We start from the raw sequence: 7,525 nt of genomic DNA on the forward strand, positions 1-7,525 counted from the left end.
TGGGACAGCTCATAGAATCCCACAGTATGTAGGATCATCTCTAGGCTGATGACACGCAGATCTACCTATCTGGACCTGACCCGACCTCCGTACTTGTCAAAATCCCACACTGTCTGTCCACTATCTCGGCCTTCTTTTCTGCTCACTAAAACTGGACAAACCAGAATTCGTCATCTTTCCCCCATCTCACTCTACCCCTCCACCAGCCCTATCAATGGCTGCTCACTTTCCCCAGTCCCATAAGCCCGGTGTCTTGGGGTGATCCTCGACTCTACCATCTCTTTCAAGCCACATATCCAAGCCCTTGCCTCCTCCTGCCGTCTCAAACTCAAAAATATCTCCCAGATCCACTCATTCCTTGACTGCGACACCACAAAAACACTAGTGCATGCCCTTATCATCTCCCGCCTTGACTACTGCAACCTCCTACTCTCTGGTCTCCTCTGGCACCACTCCAATCCATCCTACACTCTTCTGCCCCACTAATCTACCTGTCTCCCTGCTATTCCCCAGCCTCTTCCCTATGCCAAGCCCTTCATTGGTTTCCTATTACCCAGAGCCTCCAGTTCAAAACTCTTACAGTGACATACAAAACCATCCACAACCTGTCTACTCCATACATCTGTGACATGGTCTCCCGGTACTTACCTTCACGCAACCTCTGATCCTCTCACGACCTCCTTCTCTATTCCCCTTTCATCTCTTCTTCCCACAACGCATCCAAGACTTCTCCCGTGCTTCTCCTATACTCTGGAACTCTCTACCACAACACATCAGACTCTCGCCTACCATAGAAACCTTCAAAAAGTACCTGAAGACTCAACTCTTCCGACAAGCCTACAGCCTGCTTCTACCGAACCGCTGCACAACCTGCTCTACCCTCTCCTAGTGTATCCTCACCCATCCCCTGTAGACTGTGAGCACTCGTGGGCAGGGTCCTCCCTCCTTATGTACTTGTGTGCCTAGTTTTTTTGCTCATGTTTAGTAGTATTTGTCTATATTTGCCCCCTTTCACATGTAAAGTGTCATGGAATAAATGGCACTATAAAAATGTACAATAAAAATATTGGAAAGTGGGGTATCTTTTTTTGCTGTGTTACACTAGTTCTTGACACTATTTTCCTGTAAAAAATAAAAATACAGGCCATATATTTTACAGTGTAGTATCTCCGTCACACGCCTCATCTATCTGTGAGGTCCAAATTGTGGCATTTGGGGGCCTCCATTCAACTGTTTTTCCAGTGTCTTAGTCTAGTTATTGACACCAGTTTGCTGAAAAAAAAATTGTTAGCTACAGGCCAGATATTTTAAACTGTGGTTTTCCTGCACATGGATCACATATAAATTTGCTCCAAATTCAGCCATTTGTAGTGGACGTGAGTCTGGACAGCATATTCCTCACACTGATCATCCTTCCACCATGCCGAGTGCTGAAGACAACTGCTTCTACACTTGGACACTCTGAAGAGCTGTTCACTTTTCCATTTGCATCACCACATTATGGGTGTCAGGTCCGAGCATTCCTACATGAACAGTTTCCTGGAAAGTGGATTGGTCATCGTGGGCCAGTTGAATAGCCACCAAGGTCTCCCGATCTTCTGCGGTGTTGCTATCAGTGTGTCAAGAGTTGGAGAAGAGGGTTGCATTAACTATCCAACACAATGGGCAGCACTTTGAACACATTTTATAAGCGGTCACAAACTTGTAAATAACTCATAAAACAATAACGTTACGTTAAAACCAAGGAAACCATTGTTTTTCTTGTGAAATTCTCAATAAGTCTGATGTGTCACATGACCCTTTTCCCATTGAAAAAAAAAAAGTTGGATCCAAAATGGCTGACTTCAAAATGGCTGCCATGGTCACCACCATCTTGAAAAGTTTTCCCCCTCCCAAATACTAATGTGTCACAAACAGGAAGTTGATATCACCAACCATTCCCATTTTATTTAGGTGTATCCATATAAATGGCCCACCTTGTAGATTCGGGCCTCTCGCCCGATCCACTTGAAGCGAGGCAAGAGGAGATCGCATGTAGCAATGCCCAAATATTTGAGCAGCCATGATCACACAAAGGTGACCGTGGGAACTTGTCACAAGAGGTGGACGATGATGAGACATAATTGCCAGAAAATCAGGAGGAGTACCAGGGTGTGGAAGTGGAAGATGATGTGGTGGATGATATAGTAATTGACCCAACCTGGCAGGACATGCAGAGCGAGGACATCAGAACACAGGAGGGAGACGTAGCACCCCAACAGGAAGAAGCAGTGTGGTGGCAGCAGACAGAAGGCGGGCAACCTTTCCTCATAACACCAACACCACGGAAGTTGTCAGTACAATTGTTAGATAATCCCGAGTCTGTTTGTTTTTTAAAGACTGCCGATCACCCCAAACAGGCCATTTCCACCACCTGCCATGCCTGCATCAGCAGGGGTAGCAAAACTACCAGCCAGACCACCACCAGCATGAACAGGCACATGGCAGCAAAGCACCTGACTTTGTGGGCCAAACCCCTGGGTCCAGGAACACCGTCTGTGGGTGACACCACTGCTTCTTTCGCTGTTGTGTGTGGAAACCAATCCCCTGTCCATGGTGCCAGTGAAGATGCCTCCTGCCCTGCACCTGTCATTGCACACACTCAGCTAGCACCATCATCAAGCACATCCTTGTCCCAGCGCAGCGTTCAGTTGAACATACCCCAGTCCTTGGAACGCAGCGTAAATACGCAGCCAACGCCCCATAGGCAACAGTACTAAACTCGCACATTTCTCATCTGCTTGCGCTCGAAATGTTGCCTTTTAAGCCTTTCCGCAACCTGATGGCAGCGTCCGTCCCAAGGTACTCGGTCCCCAGCCGCCACTATTTCTCCCAGTGAGTCATCCCAGCATTACACAAGCACGTGTCCCACAATATTAGCGGTGCCCTCAACAATGCTGTTACTGGGAAAGCCCACCTAACCACGGACACAACTCCAATCCAGCACTGGCAAAGTTCTGGGAGAGTTTTCTCAGACACTCCCATCACACTGGCCCTGAGGCGCAGGGTACTCTCACAAGGAGTGCAAAGTTTTGGAAGATGCTGAGAGAGTGTTTTGCTAACCGTACCAAAGTCCTCCGTGATTCCTCTGTGCCTTTTAATTATTGGGTATCCAAGCTGGACATGTGGCATGAACTGGCTCTCTATGCCTTGGAGGTCCTGGCCTGCCCTGCCGCTAGCGTTTTGCCAGAGCTGGTTTTTAGTGCCACTGGTGGAATTATAACTGATAAGCTCATCCGTCTGTCAACTGAAAATGCTGACAGGTTGACTCTTATAAAAATGAACAATGGCTGGATTGGGCCATATGTCTTTACACAAGAATGATAACAGCGAAACATAACCTCAAATCCAGTGTCATTTTTTTGGGAGGTCTATTCCCATGCACCTCTTCACACCCACACATGGGTATACGCTTCCTGATTTTGTCTATTAGCTGTTATACTCATCCTCATCAGTCACCACTACTAGATCACCATAGTGACCGTGGTCCGTGATGCAACAGCCACGTTATTGTGCTAAAAGGTGTTTTTGAAGCCTGTAAAAAAAAATGTTTACACATTATGTTGATGTGTACCCCCCAGGGGGAAATGTTTGTCAGCCCATACACTAAAGGCCCCGTCTCACATAGCGAGATCGCTAGCGAGATCGCTGCTGAGTCACAAGTTTTGTGATGCAACAGCGACCTCAGTAGCGATCTCGCTATGTGTGACACGTACCAGCGATCAGGCCCCTGCTGCGAGATCGCTGGTCGTGTCAGAATGGCCTGGACCTTTTTTTGATCGTTGAGGTCCCGCTGACATCGCTGAATCGGTGTGTGTGACACCGATCCAGCGATGTCTTCACTGGTAACCAGGGTAAACATCGGGTTACTAAGCGCAGGGCCGCGCTTAGTAACCCGATGTTTACCCTGGTTACCAGCGTAAATGTAAAAAAAAAAAAAACACTACATACTCACCATCTGTTGCCCGTCAGGTCCCTTGGCGTCTGCTTCCTGCTCTGACTGCTGCCGTAAAGTGAGAGCACAGCAGTGACGTCACCGCTGCGCTCTGCTCTCACTGTACGGCGGCTCAGTCAGAGCAGGAAGCAGACGCCAAGGGACCTGACGGGCAACAGATGGTGAGTATGTACTGTTTGGTTTTTTTTACATTTACGCTGGTAACCAGGGTAAACATCGGGTTACTAAGCGCGGCCCTGCGCTTAGTAACCCGATGTTTACCCTGGTTACCCGGGTGCTGAAGGGGGACTTCGGCATCGTTGAAGACAGTTTCAACGATGCCGAAGTCGTTCCCCTGATCGTTGGTCGCTGGAGAGAGCTGTCTGTGTGACAGCTCCCCAGCGACCACACAGCGACCACACAGCGACGCTGCAGCGATCAGCATCGTTGTCTGTATCGCTGCAGCGTCGCTGTGTGAGACGGGGCCTTTAGTGTATGGACATTACAAGTATCGGAGACCAGCTCCTTTAAACTGGGAAAACATTTTTAGGAGGCCATACTCCACGTCTCTTCCGACACCACCACTAGATCACCAGGGTGAGCGTGTTCCATGATGCAACAGCCAAGTTATTTTTTTCAAGGGTGTTTATGATGCCCGTAAAAAAAATGTTTACACAGTATGTTGATGTGTACCTTCCTGGGGCAAGTGTTTGTCAGCCCATACACTTTCTGCATGGGCATTACAAGTTCAAGTACAGCTGTGACCTGGTAATCAGAAATGCTTACAGGGGTCCACATCATGATGTTCCCATGTGATTTCAGCACTGTTCCCATCGATTTCAGACGTTTTTAGACCCTAAAAGGACCCCGGGTCGAGCACCCGAGCATTCCAATTTGCTCAATCCGAGCACCTGAGCATTTTAGTGCTCGCCCATCACTAATAATAATCACCTGCATGATCTTCCACCCAGTCCTCACCCCTGCCCTCCTTGCCAGTCTGCACACAGCAGAAGTTGGCACCTGTGTTAAGTCATCATCTGAAATGTGTTGTGGTGCTCCACTGACCATTTGCACTACCCTTCCACGTACTCCTGCTCAAATGGAATAAGTGGTTTGGCATCCGTGCACTTAATCTCTTCCATTTGTGGGGCAAGTCCAATTAGTTGGTCCACGGAAGCACAGCCTGCGGAATCATCAAAAAACAGAAGTGAATGCTGCATGACTTGGGGCTCAGACTGCTTGACTGATTTGCAAGAGCTTGACGAGTAAGACAGATGCCCATGGGCCACAGGTGCAAACTGCGCGCTCAGCTGGGGACCGGGTGGAAGACAACGCGAAGGAACTTGAGGCACTCTCAACCATCCAATCTAAAACCACCTCTACTTGTTCTGGCCTCACTATTTGTCTATTGAGGCCTATGAAATTACGCAGAACGTCCTGTCAACTGTGTGCACCAGAGGAAGGCATTTCATTTGGGCACGTTGCAGGCACAGATAGACCATGTCCTCTATCTTCCTGCAGCAACTACACCACCACCAGCAGCAACACGGACACGTCCCCTATTTGATGCTCTCCTCATTCTTTTTGTCCCCCAAAAATGCAGAGTATTACATGGCCTGTATATAGAGAGAGTGACCTGCAAATTATTACACTACCTCTTTGCAGAATGCCCCCACAGAGCCTGTTTTTGAAGTACCTCCAAAAATTAATAACAAACAAAACACAAAAACAGTGTTGGCTACCGCCTCCTCCACCTCTTCCACCTACACCGCCACTTCCACTTCCTTCTCCACTTGGACTTCTGCCTCCTGGTTCAAGATTATTATTTTTTATTTTTTAAAGTAATTTTTCTATCCACATTTGTTTGCAGGGAAATTTTCCTGCTCTTACCCCCATTTTGCTTTCTTTTGCAGCCCCCTAGCCCTTACTATGACCATTTTAAAGCCCCAAAGTTCGGGTTCCCTTTGACTTCTATCAGTTTCAAGGTCAAGTTTGGGTCAAGTTCTGATGCCTGAAAGGAAATTTAGACTACAGTTCAACCAAATCTGAACATCCATGGATCCGCTCATCCCTACTGAATACATTTAGAGCAAATTAGACACCTCCTTGATGGTATTGCATTATGGATAAGTTATCTGGCTGTATTTCTCTTCATTGAGGACACCATTAATCCTGACCAAATAAATAATTAATCTTGCTGAAATGTAGTCCCTAACTGGAAAGGACCCTTCATCATGCTTGACTTTTGCCTGCACATACTTATTATTGCTCTATTCTGCAGTCTTTTTGTAAATAAACTGCCTTCTGTTATAGCCAACTATTTCATATTGGAAGTATGGGTTGTTAGTCACAATTCTTCCATGAAGAACACTTTTGCGAAGACTTCTCTGAACAGTACGTGGGTGTAGCTGGGTCACACTGGTTGCTGCTAGTTCTAAGCTGATGGGACTGCTAGAGATCTTCTCATTTCAAAATAAAGCATGATGTGTCTTCATCTGCTGCGCTGTTCCTTTTTATTTTCTTTTTTAATAATTCTTTATTTATAGGACATATACAGTGGTTAGCGATAGAATTGAATCCCTTTGCATTTTTCATGTTTTGCTACCTCACAACCTGGAATTTAACAATTTTTTTTTAGAGTTTGCATCAGTTCATGTAAAGAACATGCCTACAACTGTGATTTGATTTTCTTTTTATTGTAAACAACAAATAGGACAAAATAACTGAAAACTTCAGTGCGCATAACTCCCCTAAAGTCAGTACTTTGTAGAGATGTATTTTGCGGTAATTACAGCTGCAAGTCACTTTGGATAAGTCTCTGAGCTTTCCACATCTTGCCACTGGGGTTTTTGCCCATTCCTCAAGGCAAAACTGCTGCAGCTTCTTTAAGTTAGATGGTTTCCTCTGGTGAACAGCAATCTTCAAGTCTGACCACAAATTCTAAATTGGATTAAGGTCTGGGCTTTGACTAGGCCACTACAAACATTTACACATTTCCCATTAAACCACTTGAGTGTTGCTTTAGCAGTAGGCTTTGGGCTTTGGATCATTGTCTTGTTGGAAGCCGAACCTCCATCCCAGTCTCAAATCACTGACAAACTGAAACAGGTTTTGCTCAAGAATATCCCTGTATTTCGCACCATTTATCTTCCCCTCAACTTGAACTATTTTCCCTGTCCCTGCTGCCGAAAAACATCCCCACAGCATGATGCTGCCACCACGTTGCAGTGTAAACGCCGTAAAAAAAAAAGTGGCATACTATGCCTTTTCATCATACTGCTGGAAAAAGTGGAATAAAACTCAATCAAAAGCCAAATGTAAATAAAAATAACATAACTGAAAACGTCATCTTGTCCTGCAAAAAGAAAGCCGCCATACAGCTCCATCAGCTGAAAAATTTAAAAAGTTATACCTCTCAGAATATAGGAATGCAAATAATTTATTTTCCTATAAAAGTGTTTATTGTGTAAAAGCACCAAAACATAAAACAATGATATAAATGTGGTATCGCTGTAATTGTACTGAACTAAATAAAGTTGCCTTATCAATTTT

This window comes from Ranitomeya variabilis, chromosome 3 (assembly GCF_051348905.1).
Source record: "Ranitomeya variabilis isolate aRanVar5 chromosome 3, aRanVar5.hap1, whole genome shotgun sequence".
Classification (NCBI taxonomy): domain Eukaryota; kingdom Metazoa; phylum Chordata; class Amphibia; order Anura; family Dendrobatidae; genus Ranitomeya; species Ranitomeya variabilis.